Source organism: Macrobrachium nipponense, chromosome 23, assembly GCF_015104395.2.
Source record: "Macrobrachium nipponense isolate FS-2020 chromosome 23, ASM1510439v2, whole genome shotgun sequence".
NCBI classification, from domain to species: Eukaryota; Metazoa; Arthropoda; class Malacostraca; order Decapoda; family Palaemonidae; genus Macrobrachium; species Macrobrachium nipponense.
Genome location: NC_061090.1, coordinates 47366157 through 47384635, shown reverse-complemented (window position 1 = coordinate 47384635; position 18479 = coordinate 47366157). Strand labels below are relative to the sequence as shown.

The 18479-nt window shown below is 35.7% G+C and overlaps 1 protein-coding gene across 2 annotated transcripts in view; it reads left to right on the top strand.

Annotated features, from left to right (window-relative positions):
* LOC135200302 (glycine--tRNA ligase-like) overlaps nucleotides 1-18479 on the top strand; it is a 674105-nt gene that overhangs the window by 230530 nt on the left and 425096 nt on the right. The window lies entirely within an intron of this gene.

The following is an 18479-nucleotide window of genomic DNA, read 5'->3' as shown; positions in this document are numbered from 1 at the left end:
CCGCCAGACAGTCAACTCGAGGTCATTGCCCTCATTTCTTGCCTAACCTTTGTTGTTGCAACAACTATATGGCAGTGATGGAACTCCACTGGGATTTCCATGCTGACCAAGCTCTCATTTTAGGCCTATCATAGTGATACATATTACAATATGACTATTTCCTCATTTTTCCATCAAAATTCGTCATATTACCATATATGCCGGCATATAAGGCAACCCTGCACATAAGACGACCCCCAATTTTCATGTAGAATTTTACATTTAAAGGTACAGTATGGTCCCCAATAATGCAAGAATTTGGTTGATCCACGGCCTCGCAGAACTGGAAAATCGCAGATTTCAATACACATACGTTATGGGAATAATTCCATTAGGGCCGAGGCAAATAGCAACTTACCCAGTCCAACTTTTTTATACTACCATTTTCACCCATTTTCAATACTTTATATGTACTATACTGTAAATTTTTCTAATATGAAATTGTTCTTAAGGATAAATAAAGCATTAAAAAAGTTATAATAACCACTATTGGGTGCAAGTGTACTGTAAGATACAGTCATTTCCTTTTAAAAACCTTTTGGATGCAATTTCCTCTGCCTATCCTCTGCCAAAAAACCTTCAAACTCCTCTATCTAATCCTTTACTAAGAGTTCTTCTGCTGAAGGAAGGCTTTGTGAACCATTTGAGTTTTCGGGGACTGGTGGATCATGCGTGTCTTCACTCCCATTAGGCCTAACAAACTTGGTTATGAGCGCCTGTCTCAGTTTCTTTGATCATCACATTCACTATGTAATAATGTTAATCTAAATTTATTTATTCTATGATAAAAAAGAATTGATGAAAATTCAAAATTTTGTATATGAGACTTACCCAGCAATTATATAGCTATAGTTTCCAACGTTCGGCAGCCTAATTCAAATTTCACGGGTAGCGCTTCGATTGTTCAGTGTAGACATAACAGTGCCGTCCCCCAACGGCAATACTAGGAACAACTTAGCAAAGCACTTCATTCTGTTTCCTGCTGTGCTTGACTAAACATCGAGTGCTTACAGCAGCTTGTTCTTATTTTCTGCCCAGTGCCTGGGCTTTTGCCCTAAAACTCATACATCCATCCATCTTATTTTCCAGTTATATCACCGGATTTCGTTAGTGTTACACAACCACCGGAACACATTTGCAGTCTTCGAGCAGGATGAGTCTTGTCCTGTGTTTGTTTTATTCAGATTATCCCCAAGTCGGATATTTGTATTATCCGGCAATAGTCATTGAATGTAACTCCATTCAATTAGGCCTAATACTTTTGTATATAAGTTTTACTTACCGGGCTTATGCGTTGCGCAAGTCGTTGGTTAATAATTGCCTTAAGTAATCATGATTTTATGCATCATTCCATTAGGCCAAGCTTTTATTTAGATTTTGTTTATCGGGCATTGGTCATTAGCCAGACACTGGTAAATAATTACCTAAAAATAATTCTTGAATGTTATTCCATTCTTGTATCTTGAAACCTTTGCATTTGCAGGCGGCCCTCGGTTAGCAGCAGGGGTTCCATTCCTGGCCGCCGACGCTAAGTGATTTTAAAGCCTACAGTCGATGCACACCTTCTTTCGAAACTCTTGACCAGTCAAAGGCGCTGTAATCCCACAATGGCGCAATAAGTAAAATTATGTTTATGCAGTATAGTACTACAGAATTTACTGTACAGTAGTACTGTACAGTACATTATAGCATTATAAATACTGTAAAGTGAAAAAAGCCTAGTTTTAATCCTTTGGGTGTCTAGAGTATGTAAAGATATAATAACTTGAACACTACAGGTAGCTGTAGTGTTCAAGTTACGATAATTCGCCTTACGATAGTCCGATTTTATGAGAGACCAAATTACAATAGCCTAACTATCCCATCTTCTAGTTACATAAGTTCAAAAACAGCAAAAGAGAATGAACAACCGAACGAGAAACGGCTATTTTTTTTTTTTTTTTTTTTTTTTTTTTTTTACACCAAGTACAACCGAATTGGATAACATCCGTTTGGCTTGTATTTCAATCATCATACTACAGTACACTATTACCGTAGTTGTTATAAATGGCGTTTTGTAGAATAGAACTGAGATATCTTAATGTACGTAATAACTATTCGCTATAAGTCAAAGATCAGTATAGATCAAAGATCATTTGGGAAATATACTGTTAAATTTAAACCTAGTTATAACTAAAGCTGAGAAAACTGTTCAATCTGCTAATGACTATTATCGTACATCGGCAACAAGGATAAAACTCCAGTAAACGTATGCCATCAAACACAACCATAGATAAAATTGAGATAAAATAATTTTTTTCAAAACTACTGTGCCTGAAAGAACACATTTTACTGTTGGTTTTACGCCAATATAAGATAAATAACGTAAAGTTCGTATTACGATGATATAAAGGAAAATTGCGAACGGAATCTCGTAATTTTTTTACGCAATAAACGTGCTGCCAACGTAATCGGTTAACGAAAAAAAAAGTAGTCAAGTTGTATAAGGAAAAATAACCTAGTCTCATAAGTCAAGTATCTAGATATTTGTTTATGCTAACTAGAAGGCCGAGAATTCGCTCAGAAATGCGTTAATTATGAAGAAACAGATTTGTATTCGCCATCGGTTGATTTCAAACCACAAGATTGGCCGCTCCACGGAATAATGGCTTAGATTTGCCGTAGTATTTTATAATACAGTAATATGAGAATAGTACATACAATATTATTGGATACAGCTAAGTAATGTATAACTTTTCAAATGATTTATGGAAAAGATGCATAATTAATAAAATAAGAACGAACATGAAAAAACATCCCCAGACTAAGTGGAGCGTAGTTACAAAGGCTGCCTTAATTTGTATCATATTTATGTACGAAAATAAAAATACAGTAGTACCTCGAGATACGAAAGGCTCAACTTACGATAAACTCGAGATACGAAAGCCATACAAAAAATTTAACGGCTATACATATGAAAAGTTTTCAAGATACGAAAGGTTTCTGAAAGTCCGAGATTCGCCCGAACCACCGATAACAATTTTGAAACTCGCGCGCCGCCAACTTAGTAGACTCGCCACCATCCTCCTGCTCTCCCATTGGTTCATGATGCTAGTCACCACCATGAGATCCTTCTCTCCTATTGGACAGCATCCCTCCCTTCATGCATCTATGTACGTATACGTGGTGGCGTGCCTACCTCGTCCACTTTGTACCAGCATCGTTATCGTACGCACGCGGTATTCGTTTGGTCTAACGATTTCGTTTAGTAATGTAAATTCGTTAGTGATTTTGTTGCAGTACTATTATCGTGTTGTGCGAAAACTTTATTGTACTTATACGTAAATTATGTACAAGATAACGTAGTCATGGGTCCCAAGAAAGTTGAAATTCACGGAAAGAAACTAATGCTCACTTTGGAGACAAAGATGGAGATCATCAAGAAGTATGAAGCTGGTATGCGATTGAGTGTGATTACCAAGGAATACGGCCGAAATCCGTTGACAATAGGCACCATCCTTAAACAGAAGGATGCCATCAAAGCAGCTACACCGTCCAAGGGTATCACTATTTTGTCCAGCAAGAGGACCCACGTGCATGATGAGATGGAACGGCTGCTTCTTGTCTGGATAAAAGACAAAGAAATCGCTGGCGATACGGTAACGGAGACGGCAATCTCCCAGAAGGCCAGCGCTATTTTCGGCGATTTGATTGCACAGACGGAAGACAACGGAGGGGAAGGGACATCAACGCAAACCCCAGAGTTCAAGGCTTCGCACGGCTGGTTCGAGAAATTCCATAAACGAACTGGCATCCATTCGGTGTTGCGGCATGGGGAGGCTGCCAGCTCGGACACGAAAGCGGCTGAAGCATTTAGAAAGACTTTCGACGAGATGATGACCAAGGAAGGCTACAGTTCTCAGCAGGTTTTCAACTGTGATGAGACTGGCCTTTTTTGAAAAAAAAATGCCTTGTCGGACGTACATGATGGAGGAAGAGAAGCTACCCGGGCATAAGCCTATGAAAGACAGGCTTACACTTGCACTTTGTTCGAACGCCAGTGGGGATTGCAAGGTGAAGCCCCTACTGGTGTATCATTCCGAAACTCCTCGAGCCTTCAAACCCCACAAAGTGCTTAAGGAGAAGCTTCCAGTGATGTAGAGGGCTAATGCAAAAGCCTGGGTAACGAGGCTTTTGTTCACCGAGTGGGTAAATCTGTGTTTCGGCCTGACAGTGAAGAAATTCTTGGAAGAGAAGCGCCTCCCTCTGAAATGTCTGCTGGTGTTGGACAATGCCCCTCCCCACCCTCCTGGCCTCGAGGAAGATAGCCTAGCGGAGTATTCCTTTGTCAAGATTCTTTTTCTTCCGCCCAACACCACCCCTTTCCTCCAGCCCATGGACCAGCAAGTGATAGCAAACTTTAAGAAGCTGTACACGAAACATCTTTTCAAGAGATGTTCTGACATCACCGATACCACAAACCTCACCTTGCGTCAATTTTGGAAGGAGCATTTCGACATCGTCATTTGCATCCAACTCATCGACCAAGCTTGGTAGGAGGTTTCGAGGCGAACCTTGAATTCCTTGTGGAGGAAACTCTGGCCTGATGCCGTATCCGCCCGAGACTTCAAGGGATTCAACGTGGGCGAAGCTGGTGCTGCAGAGTCAGAAACAGTTGACGATCCCGAAACTGTTTTGGAACCAGATCTTGACGAGATCGTTGCACTCGGCAAGTCCATGGGGCTGGTCGTCGATGAGGACAACATCAACAACCTTCTCGAGGAGCACCAAGAGGAGCTTACAACGGATGACCTGAAGGAGTTGGAGGCCATGCAACATAACGTCGTTCAAGAGGAGTTCTCTAGCAGCGGCGAGGAAGAGGAGGATATGACAACGGCAGAAATTAAGGATGCTTTAGCCGCTTTTCATAAAGTGCAATTGTTTATAGAAAAAAAGACACCCCGAAAAGGCTCACACAGGTGGTATGCTTGCGCAGTTCGATGACGTTTGCCTGAGTCGTTTCAGGAACATTGTGAAAAGTAGGCAAAAGCAATCTTCCTTGGATCGTTATTTTTTAAAGAGGCCTTTAGCATTAGCAGGAGTAAGCAAAAAGGAAGAACCAAGTGATAAAGAACAGAAAGTTGAAAGCAAAAAGGTAGAACCAAGTGATGAAAAACATTAAGTTGAAAGCAAAAAGGAAGAACCAAGTGATAAACAGAAAGTTGAAAGTGGTGATGAAGTTGAAATTAAAAAAAAAAAAAAAAAAAAAAAAACAAAAAAAAAAAAAAAAAAAAAATACGTAAAAAAAAAAGTAAAAAAAAAAAAAAAAAAGTTAAAAATCAAAAAAAGAAAAAAAAATTTTAATTTTAGTTTTTTTGTAAAGTTAAATGTTACAGTTTCGTTAATGTGTTTCGTAAATTTTAGTTTATGTATGTTTTCCTTATATTTTTTTATGTGTTTTCGTAAAGTTAAGTGTACGTAGGTACGTACGTACGTAACTGCCGTTTGTCCTCCTCCTCTGCCGCCACTTTCGGAGATAGCCTCACTCGAAAGGTAAGCTTCCACATTTTACGTACAGTATTTCTTGTATACCATGTACACTAATACACTTTATTTACAGGTTAATTTGCATTTCGTTATTAAGTTAGGTATTGAATGGTCCAAATTGTTGTAGTATTTCATTGTTTATAGGTCAATTTAGCTTTATTATGAAATTTACTGGGGTGTTTTTGGAGGGCTTGGAACGGATTAGCCATTTTACATGTAAAATGTGGTCCAAGATACGAAAACCTCATGATACGAAGGGCGCCTTGGAACAGATTAATTTTGTATCTCGAGGTACTACTGTACATGCAATGTGATTACATATTGTAAAAGAACAGTTTTATTAAAATTATCATTATTCTCGGTAGTAAACATGTTAATTGATTTTTGGCTATAAATAAATGTTAGTGTAACAAACACCCCCCCCCCCTCCTCTCTCTCTCTCTCTCTCTCTCTCTCTCCTCTCTCTCTCTCTCTCTCTCTCTCTCTCTCTCTCTCTCTCGTCTCATCTCTCTCTCTCTCTCTCTCTCTCTCACACTTGATACTTAGGATGGTTCTCCATCATCCACTAAGAAATTCTGGGTTTTAGAATTATGAATGAAGTCAGCATAAACCTGTACTGACATAAACAAAAGAATTGAAAAATGGCTGATTGCTGACGTCATGTTTTGGGGGCTAAAGCACTGTCTGAAACTGGCAAAAACACACATGTACTTCATTTAATTTACTACCTTTATAAATAAAGTAGCTGCAGTTTTTTAAAACCAGCTTTGATAATTTAAGAAAGAAACTTATTTCTGTATTAAGTTTCATTCAGCAACTAAAGATAGTGATGATAATAGTAAAACTAAATCAGATGATATTTTACTAATGTAAACAAAACTAGAATGCAAATGTCAGATCAGTCTGTTCATAATAATAGTACGATAGTATGGTAATAATACAGTAGTGCCTTAGGTTACGAAATTAATCCGTTCCGAAGCGGCCTTTGTAACCTGATTTTTTCGTACCCAGAACTACTTTTTACATGTAAATTGCCTAATTCGTTCCAAGCCCTACAAAAACACCACAGTAAATTTTATAATATAAGCTAAATTGACCAACAAACAATGAAATACAACAATTTGGACCATTCAATACCAAACCTAACGGTTACTGTACCTGTAAACAAAGTGTAATAGTGTACTGGGTACAAGAAATACTGTACGTACGTATGTAGTAAAATGTGGAACCTTACCTTTCAAGTGAGGCGATCTCCGATAGTGGCGACAGAGGAGGAAGGCAAATGACAGAAAACATGAACACTTAGCTTTACGAAACACATTAACAAATTATTACAGGCGGCCCTTGGTTAGCAGCAGGGGTTCCGTTCCTGGCCACCGACGCCAAGTGATTTTCGACGCTGAGCGATTTTAAAGCCTACGGCCGCCGCACACCTTCTTTCGAAACTCTAGACCAGTCAAAGGCGCCGTAATCCCACAATGGCGCAATAAGTAAAATTATATTTATGCAGTATAGTACTATAGAATTTACTGTACAGTACATGTGGGTGTCTAGAGTATGTAAAGATATAATAAAGTTTATACAGTGTACAGATAGCTGTAGTGTTCAGGTTACGATCATTAGTCTTTCGATAGTTCGATTTTATGAGAGATCAAATTACAATGGCCTAACTTTATCCATCTTCTAGTTACATAAGTTCAATAACTGCAAAAGAGAATGATGAAAGTATGGTTTTAATGTTATACTCGTTGCGTGAACGTGTACAGCCATGAACAACCGAACGAGAAACGACTTTTTTTTTTTTTTTTTTTTTTTTTTTTTTTTCTAAGTACAACCGAACTGGATAACATCTGTTTGGCTTGTATTTCGATCATCGTACTACAGTGCAACATTACCGTATTTGTTATAAATGGCGTTATGTATAGAATAGAACTGAGATATCTTAATGTAATAACTTTATTCGCTATAGATCAGAGATCAATATAGATTAAAGATCAACCGGGAAATATACCGTTAAATTTAAACCTAGTTATAACTGAAGCTGAGAAAACTGTTCAAGCTGCTAATGACTATTATCGTACATCGGCAACAAGGATAAAACGGCAGTAAACGTCTGCCATCACACACAACTGTAGATAAAATTGGGATAAAGAACACATTTTACTGTTGGTTTCACGCCGATATAAGATAAATAACGTAAAGTTCGTATTACGATGATATAAAGGATTACGTATTGCGAACGGAATCACGTCATTTTTTACGCAATAAACATGCCGCCAACGTAATCTGTTAACGAAAAAAATAGTGGTTCACATTCACAACGAGACATATTCAATAAATATTTCCACCTAAAAACACGCTGTATAAGGAAAAATAACTTTGTCTCATATAAGTCAAGTATATAGATATTCGTTTATGCTAACTAGAAGCAAGAGCATTCGCTCAGAATTGCATTATGGTGAAACAGACTCTTATTCATCAGCTGATTTCAAACCACAACATTGGCCGCTCCACGGAATACGGGCTTAAGTTTGCCGTAGTATTTTAAAATACAATAATATGAGAATACATACAATATTCTTGGATACAGTGAAATAATGTATAACTTTTTAAAGGATTTATGGAAAAGATGCATAATTAATAAAATAACACAATGCATTTTTCGGAACTGGCGGACAAGAACGAACATGAAAAACCATCCCCTGACAACGTGGAGCGTAGTTACAAAGGCTGCCTTAATTTGTATCTTATTTCTGTACAAAAATGAAAATACCTTTACGCAATATATTTTCATACACATTTTAAACATAAAAGCATAAACATTTGAAAAATCGACACATCGATCGCTAAATTTGCACCCTTTTTTAACTCTATATTTTCGGAAGAGCGGCAGACGGCGGCATACAAGAACGAACTTGAAAAAATCATCGTAGTCGATAACTTGAAGGGGAGTTTCAAAAGCTGCCATTTTATCATAATTCTGCACAGAAATAAAAATACCCTATTCGTAATACGTTTTCATACACATTTTAAACATAAAAGCATAAACATTTATAAAATCGACACATCGATCGCTAATTTGCACTTTTTTTAAATCGATATTTTCGGAAGAGCGGCAGGCGGCGGCTTACAAGAAAGAACATGAAAATACATCGTATTTGATAACGGGAAGGGCAGTTTCAAAAGCTGCCTTTGTATCATATTTCTGTACAGAAATAAAAATGCCTTTCACGGAATACATTTTCATACACATTTTAAACAAAAGCATGAACAATTATGAATCGACACATCCATAGCTAAATTTGCACTTATGTAACTCGATATTTTCGGCATAGAACAGCGTCAGAGGCATATATTTTACCCTAATACCTACGTAATAACTCTCCATAAAATTTGTTAATATAATTTGCATAACCTTTATGGTCTGAACGGCATTTCTACATATGTATGAACTCGTTAGACAACGGCGCTAGCGGCGCTGTTAACTGAAATTTGTGCCGTAAAGATACCTTTAAAATGCCTTATTTTTTTAATGAATATTTTTGACGACCGCCGTAAAACCGATTCGCCTTTGAGTGATTGCGCCGTTAACCGCATCCTCTTCTTTCCGTGAACTTCAGCAACATTCTTGGGACCCATGGCTAATAATGTAAGTAATTAAGTTCACATACAACAGTACAACGAAAGTGAAATCACTAACACAAATTTACATTAACGAACAAAATCTACATGAACAAAGGAATTCCATGTGTGTACGATAACGCTGCCGAAACTAAATGGTCGAGGAACTCCCGTACATAGCTGCATGATGGGATAGATGCTGACCAATAGGAGAGCAGAATCTTACAGCGGTAACTAGCATCAGGAACTAATGGGAGAGTGGTAGGATGGTGGCGAGTCTACTGAGTTGGTGAGGCACGAGTTTTAAAATTGTTCTCGGCGGCCCGGGCGAATCTCAGACTTTACAGTACACAATTTTGCAGCCTGAATTATTTTCGTACACAAGCAAAAAAATCTTCGTCTTTGCCTTCGTAACCTGGATTTTTCGTACGTAGGGACTTTCATATGTAGGGGTATGACTGTACTTGCAATATGTTTAGATACAGTCAAACAACAGTGTTATTAAAACTTTTTATTCTCAATACACAACTATTTCCGACTTTTGCTAATGGATATCTGTCAGTGTAACAACCTAACCAGGGCAACAGTCTCTCTCTCTCTCTCTCTCTCTCTCTCTCTCTCTCTCTCTCTCTCTCTCTCTCTCTCTCTCTCTCTCTCTCCAATTTATGATGTTGCTCCATCTTCCATTAGAATTACAGATGAAGCCATTGTAAACCTGTTCTGAAGAAAGAATCCCAGTAAATTAAAGCTGCAGGTTATAGCCAAGGCTGAATAAAATGGATAACGGACCAAAGTGATGTCCGGAAGTGGCGAAATCACACTTATTGGTTATATAATCAAGTATTGTGCACGTTTTAAGCCCAACTTTGTTAATTTACAAAAAAAAAAGAATCTCCAAATTACATCTCTACGAGCAGCTAATGGGAATAAAGAAAACGATAGTACTCAATCAGCTGAGATTTTGAAAATGTTAACTATCAAATGCAAATGCCATAAGATGACAATGTTTATATTCTGGAATATTTTTTAAGTTTTTCAAAAGAGAGAGAGAGATCCTGTACCAAAGTGAGAGCTCCCTCATGCTAACATCTAATTATGGTAATTATCCACAGTACAGTTGTTTTGTTGACAGTGTCAATAGTTGTGGCACTAGTGATTCACTTGAATTACCTAAGGTTTTTACCATTATTACATATGTTTTATTTACAGTGTCAGTAGTTGTGACTCTTGTTAACTATTGACGCAACTATCGATACTTCATTGATGTGGTCGAGCGAGGGAAAATTTTTATGTCAAGCCATGCCCGCAGTGCTGGGTCCGATCTCAACGGATTGACGACCCTTAAGGCACTGTGGGTATGGAATATATCCAGGTGAGTGTTCTAGGGCAGTTACCACAGTATAACAGTATTGCTTCTCCCTCAGTTGGGCCTCCCTGGTGAGAGGGATCTCATCCTGGATGAAATATTTAATCTTGTTATATGGAAAACTAAACAAAAATTCCTACGACCTCTGGCATGGCAATGGACTATTCTAAGGAAATCCCAGGTAATGAAGAGCAGGCTGGTATTAAAACCATACAAGCCACAAAGAAAAAGTAAATATCGAATTGACCCACCCTTGACTTGCTTTGACTCCCTCTTTGGGAGTGGAAGTTGGTCAAGGTTCTTGACCTTGGAAACCGACAAAAAAATATCTGCATTAAGATTGGAAAATGATTTGTTAGTAGGCAACCAACCTCAGAAATTTCATTTAGAGAAATAAAAGACCAGGTGTGGTTAATAGAAACCACTACAAAACCCAATCCGAAAATTATTTAACCCTAAAGAACATTGACAATATAAAGGTAAAGATAAGAATACATGACAGTATGAACAGCATACAAGGTACTGTAGTACTTCCTAAAAGTGAGGAGCCAATAGAAAAAATATTTTGCTGGATTCCCTTAACCCTTAAACGCCGAGTGGACGTATTTTACGTCAACATTTTTTGTCTCTCGGGTGCCGACTGGACGTATTTTACGTCGACATACAAAAGTTTTTTTTAAAAATTCGCGGAAAAATACTTATAGGCCTACCAGCCAAAAACTCTTAAATCACGCACCTTGGGGGATGCTGGGAGTTCACGGATCAAGGTGTTGTTTTGTTTACAATCATTACGCAGGCGCGCAAGCGCGAATTTCTTTCTTGCCACTAAAAAGTATCGGTGAAACATCTCGGAAATTATTTTGTCACTTTGGCATAATTTTTGTACCATTTTAAATTAGCCGTTACATGGAGTATTATATATGAAAATGTGCGCAGTTTTATGTAGAATACAACAAAAAAATACTCATGATTGTAGTTTTTATCAGTTTTGAGATATTTTCATATAAATAACGTTAAGTGCCAAAATTTCAACCTTCGGTCAACTTTGACTCTACCGAAATGGTCAAAATACGCAATTGTAAGCTAAAACTCTTATATTTTAGCATTATTCAATCATTTACCTTCATTTTGCAACAAATTGGAAGTCTCTAGCACAGTATTTCGATTTATGGTGAAATTATGAAAAAACTTTTTCCTTACGTCCGCGCGGTAACTCTTCCGAAAAAAAATCATACATGCGATTGTGGTAATGTTTGCACCATTTTAAAATTAGCCGTTACATCAAAATTTTATATATGGAAATGTGCGCAATTTCATGCACAATACAACTAAAAACAACCCATGGTTGTAGCTTTGATCAGATTTGAAATATTTTCATATAAAAAATGATGTGACAAATTTTCAACCTTCGGTTAACTTTGACTCTACTGAAATGGTCGAAAAACGCAATTGTAAGCTAAAACTCTTATATTCTAGTAATATTCAATCATTTATCTTCATTTTGCAACAAATTGGAAGTCTAGCACAATATTTCGATTTATGGTGAATTTATGAAAAAAATAACATTTTCTTTATGTCCGCGCGGTAACTATTCCAAAAAAATCATACGTGCGATTGTGGTAATGTTTGCACCATTTTAAATTAGCCGTTACATAAAGTTTTATATATGAAAATGTGCGCAATTTTTTGTAGAATACAACAAAAATAATTGAAGGTTGTAGCTTTTCTCATTTTCGAAATATTTGCATATAAATCACGATAAATAGAAAAAAAACCACGTTCGGTCAAATTTGACTCTACCGAAATGGTCGAAAAACGCAATTGTAAGCTAAAACTCTTATATATTAGTAATATTCAGTCATTTACCTTCATTTTGCAACAAATTGGAAGTCTCTAGCACAGTATTTCGATTTATGGTGAATTTACTATAAATTAATCCATCAAAACCTTTATACAACAAAATATCTGCAAAAGTTAAAAAGGAAGTAATTCAAGGAAGAATAATTTCATGGAGGAAATATGTATCAGATCTCTCTAGTAATACTCCCATACCAAAAATATGGGAAAATTCAGGAAAATAAATAATACCCATGTTAAACCACCTAGACATGCCACATTGATCCAAAACTAATAACAATAAATTTTGAAACACAAGAAGATATATATTATAATAGAAAATTTAATATGGAAGAGTTAGAATATGCTCTCTCAAACAGCAATAAATCAGCTCCGGGAGTGACAATATTTGTTTTGAGATGATTGACCACTTAGCACCTTTTGCAAAGTCATACCTATGACATTTTTATAATCATTTATGGCTTTGGCATTCATTTCCCGATGAATGTCGTAAAGGTATAATTATTTATATCCCCAAACCTGGAAAGGATAAATAATGTAAATAATTACAGACCAATATCTCTTAACTAGTTGCTTGTGCAAATTACTTGAAAAGATGGTAAGTGCTCGACTAACATGGCACATTTGAGAAAATAAAATTTCAACTTCCACTTAATTCGGGTCACAACAGGTCTACATTAGATTCTCTCTATCCTAGAAGACCATATACACAGAGGATTTGAACAAAAACAAATAACTGTAACTGTCTATTTTGACATTGTAAAGGCTTATGATACCACACGGAGGTATCTTATATTAAAAACTTTACAAAACAACAATGTCTGTGGACATTAACTTATGTACATCCAAAGTTTTCTGACAAATCGAAGTTATCAGGCAAGAATTGATGATGCTTTGTTCAGAACATTCCCACTTGAAAATGGTGTCCCACAAGGAAGCGTCTTTAGTGGCACACTATTTTCTTTAGCAATTAATGAAATTAGTAAAAATCTGCCCACTGGAATGAAAAGCAACCTTTATATGGATGATTTTGCCATATATTATTCAGCATCTCTGATTAAACATGCAGAGCGCATCATTAAGAAATCTATAATCAAAATAGATGAATGGACCTCATCTGTAGGATTTAGATTGTCCGTACATAAGACTCGAGCAGTCATATTTTATGAAAATAAGAGGGAAGAAAGGTGAAGAAATAGATTTGAAAATCAGAAATCAAAGTATATAAATTGGCCAAACTGCAAAATGTTTAGGACCAATATTTAATACTCACTAGAACTGGAACGCCAACATAACATATGTGAAATCAAAATGTAAAAGAGCATTGAATCTAATTAGAAAATTATCAAACACTAATTGGGGAGCTGATAGACAAACCCTTACATTACTATATAAAGCAACAGTGCTGTCTACCATTGACTACGGAAGCGAAATATATGGCTCAGCTTCAAATGCAGTACTGAAAATGTTAGACCCAGTTCATAATGAAGGACAGAATATGTATAGGAGCTTTTAAATCATCACCAACCTCTTCTTTACAGGTTGAATGTGGTGAACTACCAACCAAAAAATTTATTTGAACTAAGGGGTGTATTTATTAACAATCATTCACCACCTTTTCCAATTAGATCAAGAAGATTGTTTGAGTCACTGACTATAAATATCCAACTGCCTCCAATAGTAAGACTACCTCCTTGGATTATGAATAAAGTAAAAATTTGCACAAAATTAAAATTTCTACCTAAAAAGTATTCCTATACCCCAGAACATCAGAGACAACATACTTTAGAGCACATAAGCTGAAAAGGTCCATATGCATTATATACAGATGGATCCAAATCCGAATACGGAGTGGGGTATGCTGCAGTGTCCCAGGATAAAACATGCCAGTTCTCGCTTCCCAATAATGCCTCAGTATTTACTGCAGAGTTATGTGCAATAACGTTAGCCATAAAAATCATCAAAGAACACTCCTTTAACAATTTCGTGATTTATAGCGACTCTAGAAGTGCTATAGAAGCCATTAACCCTTTAACGCCGATTGGACGTATTATACGTCGATATAAATTGTCTGTTGGGTAGCGATTGGACGTATGGTATGTCGATATGAAAAAGTGTTTTAAAAATTTGCGGAAAATTAGTTATAGGCCTACTAGGCAAAAACTTTTGAGTCACGCGCCTTGGGGGATGCTGGGAGATCACGGATCAAGGCGTTGTTTTGTTTACAATCATTAACCAGGCGCGCAAGCGCGAATTTCTTTCTTCTCACACTAAAAAGTATCAGCGACACATCTCTGAAATTATTTCGTCACTTTGACATAATTTTTGCACCATTTTATATTAGCCTTTACATGGAGTATTATATATGAAAATGTGTGCAATTTCATGTAGAATAAAACAAAAAACAACTCATGGTTGTAGCTTTTATCAGTTTTGAAATATTTTCAATAAATAACGATGTGGCAAAATTTCAACGTTCGATTAACTTTGACTACCAAAATGGTCTAAAAACGCAATTGTAAGCTAAAACTCTAATATTCATTTACCTTCATTTTACAACAAATTGGAAGTCTCTAGCACGATATTTTGATTTATGGTGAAATTATGAAAAAAACTTTTTCCTTACGTCCGCGCAGTAACTCTTCCGAAAAAATCATAAATTTTTTCGTCCGATTGTCGTAATGTTTGCACCATTTTAAATTAGCCTCACATAAAGTTTTATATATGAAAATGTGCGCAATTTCATGTAGAATACAAATAAAAACAACCCATGGTTGTAGCTTTTATTAGTTTTGAAATATTTTCATATAAATAACGATAAGTGCCAAAATTTCAACCTTCGGTCAACTTTTACTCTACTGAAATGGTCGAAAACCGCAATTGTAAGTTAAAACTCTTACATTCTAGTAATATTCAATCATTTTCCTTCATTTTGCAACTAATTGGAAGTCTCTAGCACTGTATTACGTCCGCGCGGTGACTGCCGAAAAAATCATAAATTTTTTCGTCCGATTGTCATAATGTTTGCACCGATTTATATTAGCCGTTACATAAAGTTTTATACAGTATTACCTCGAGATACGAAAGGCTCTACTTACGAAAAACTCGAGATATGAAAGCCAATGCGAAAAATTTTACCGCTCTACATACGAAAAGTTTTCAAGATACGAAAGGTTGTTGCTGTAAAGTCCCGAGATTCGCCCGGACCACCGAGAACAATTTTAAAACTCCTGCGCCGCCAACTGAGTAAACTCGCCACCATCCTCCCGCTCTCCCATTGGTTCCTGATGCTAGTCACCCCATAAGGTCCTGCTCTCCTATTGGTCAGCATCTACCCCTTGTGCTTTAAGTATTCTATTGGTAAAAGGTTGCTGTAAATTGAAAAACTTATTCATGCAATACATTTAATAAAAATAAACATTAGGTAAAGATAGAATAAAGAATAGAAATGGATGGTTATTTTACTGTTTGGTAGTTTCAGTAGTTGAAGAGAGATATTGAAAATTTATGGCTTACTGTGTAAAAGTGATTGCTTGGCGATCGTTCGATACTCGTAAGTGCTGGATGTAAACAGACTTTTGGAAGCTTTTATTTTTGTTTGTTTATTATAGTTAATGGTTACTTAATAATTATTTGAAATGAGTACATGCATTACATTTAATAAAAATTAGATATCATAAAATATAAAATAAATCAAACTGCCAACTAATACCACGTATTTTTTAGAATTCTTCTTCTGATTTATCATTACGTTACGTATACGTATGTTTCATTATAGCTGTCAGTAACTCTGTATCTCCATTAGGTAAAGATAGAAAAAAGAATAGAAATGAATGGTTATTATACTGTTTGGTGGTTTCATTAGTTGAAGAGAGATACTAATGACAATTTATGGCTTACTGTGTGCTAGGAAAAATGATTGCTTGGCGCTCGTTCGATACTCGTAAGACGGGTAAGCGCTGAATGTTAACAATCGATTGGAAGGTTTGTTTTTTGTTTGTTTTTGTATTATAGTTGATTATTAATTAATAATTATTTGAAATGAGTACATACTGATTATTTATACGTTTTATTGGCATATTCTAAGCTTTTAGCTCTTAGGTTTAGATGTCAGAATCATAGACTAGGCTACAGTAGCAACCCCTAACATAGGCTAGGCTTATTGCTAAGGGACATATGCTAAAGTCCTAATATATGCAGTAAAAATGGGGTTGAACATTACATGCAGTTGAATATTACTCAAGTATGTACAGTATTTTGCCTTTTTGGAGTCCTAGTTCTTCCGTCGTAACACTAGAACATGTGTTTTAGGCCTGGAAATATAATTTACTGTGGTGTTTTTGGAGGGCTTGGAACGGATTAGCCATTTTACATGTAAAATGTGTTCCAAGATACGAAAAACTCATGATACGAAGGCCGTCTCGGAACGGATTAATTTCGTATCTCGAGGTATCACTGTATATGAAAATGTGCGCAATTTCATGTAGAATACAACTGATAACAACCCATGGTTGTAGCTTTTATCAGTTTTGAAATATTTTCATATAAATAATGATAAGTGCCAAAATTTCAATCTTCGGTCAACTTTGACTCGACTGAAATGGTTGAAAACTGCAATTGTAAGCTAAAACTATTACATTCTAGTAATATTCAATCATTTACCTTTATTTTGCAACAAATTGGAAGTCTAGCACAATATTTCGATTTATGGTGAATTTCTGAAAAAACTTATTCCATACGTCCGCGCGGTAACTTCCAAAAAAACAGAAAACATTTTCAACCAATTTTAGCCGTCACATAAAGTTTTATATATGAATATGTGTGCAATTTCATGTAGAATACAACAAAAAACAACCCATGGTTGTAGCTTTTATTAGTTTTGAAATATTTTAAAATAAATAACAATAAATAGAACAAAATTTGACCTTCGGTCAAATTTAACTTAACCGAAATGGTCGAAAACTGCAATTGTAAGCAACAACACTTACGGCCTAGTAATATTCAATCAATTACCTTCATTTTGCAACAAACAGGAAGTCTCTAGGACAATATTTTGTTTTATGGTGAATTTTTGAAAAAAAATTTTCCGTAGGGCGTTACGAATTCATGCATCATATTGTGATAATATTTTCTCTGTGTTGCTTTGATCTTTTTACAATTTGTTATATACCAAAATCATTGCAATTTAGTGTACAATACAACAAAAAAATAATAAACTCATTAGCTTTTCTCTTTAACTAATGAAACTAGTAAACAGTATAATAACCATTCATTTCTATTCTTTATTCTATCTTTACCTAATGGTGATACCGAGTTACTGACAGCTATAATGAAACATATATGTAATATTAAAACAAGAAGAATTCTAGAAAATACATATTTGTTGGCTTCGATGATAGCAGTCTGATTTATTTTATATTTTATGATATCTAATTCACAATTTTTTTATTAAATATATTGCATGTACTCATTTCAAATCATTATTAAGTAACCATTAACCCTTAAACGCCGAAGCGGTAAAAATCAAAAACTCCCCCTAAATGCCAGAGCCGGTTTTGAGTGAGCGCGGAAGCGGAAAAAATAATTTTTTCAAAAAATCACAGCGCGCTTAGTTTTGAAGATTTAAGAGTTCATTTTTGACTCCTTTTTTTGTCATTGCCTGAAGTTTAGTATGCAATCATCAGAAAGGAAAAATAATATCATTATCATATGTAATAATGCGATATATGGATAGCGAAAAAAAAAATTCATACATAATTGTATTAAAATCACGCTGTGCAAAAAACGGTAAAAGCTAATGGAGTTTTCTTTTTTTTTTTTTTTGTATTGTAGACTAAATTGCAATAATTTTGATATATAATACATTGTAAAACAATAAGAGCAACACCGGAAAAATATAATCACAAAATGATGTATGAATTCGTAACGCGCGGACGTAAAAAAATGTTTTTTCAAAAATTCACCGTAAATCTAAATATTGTTCTAGAGACTTCCAATTTGTTTCAAAATGAATACAAATGATTGAATATTACAATACTGTAAGAGTTTTAGCTTACAATTGCGTTTTTTC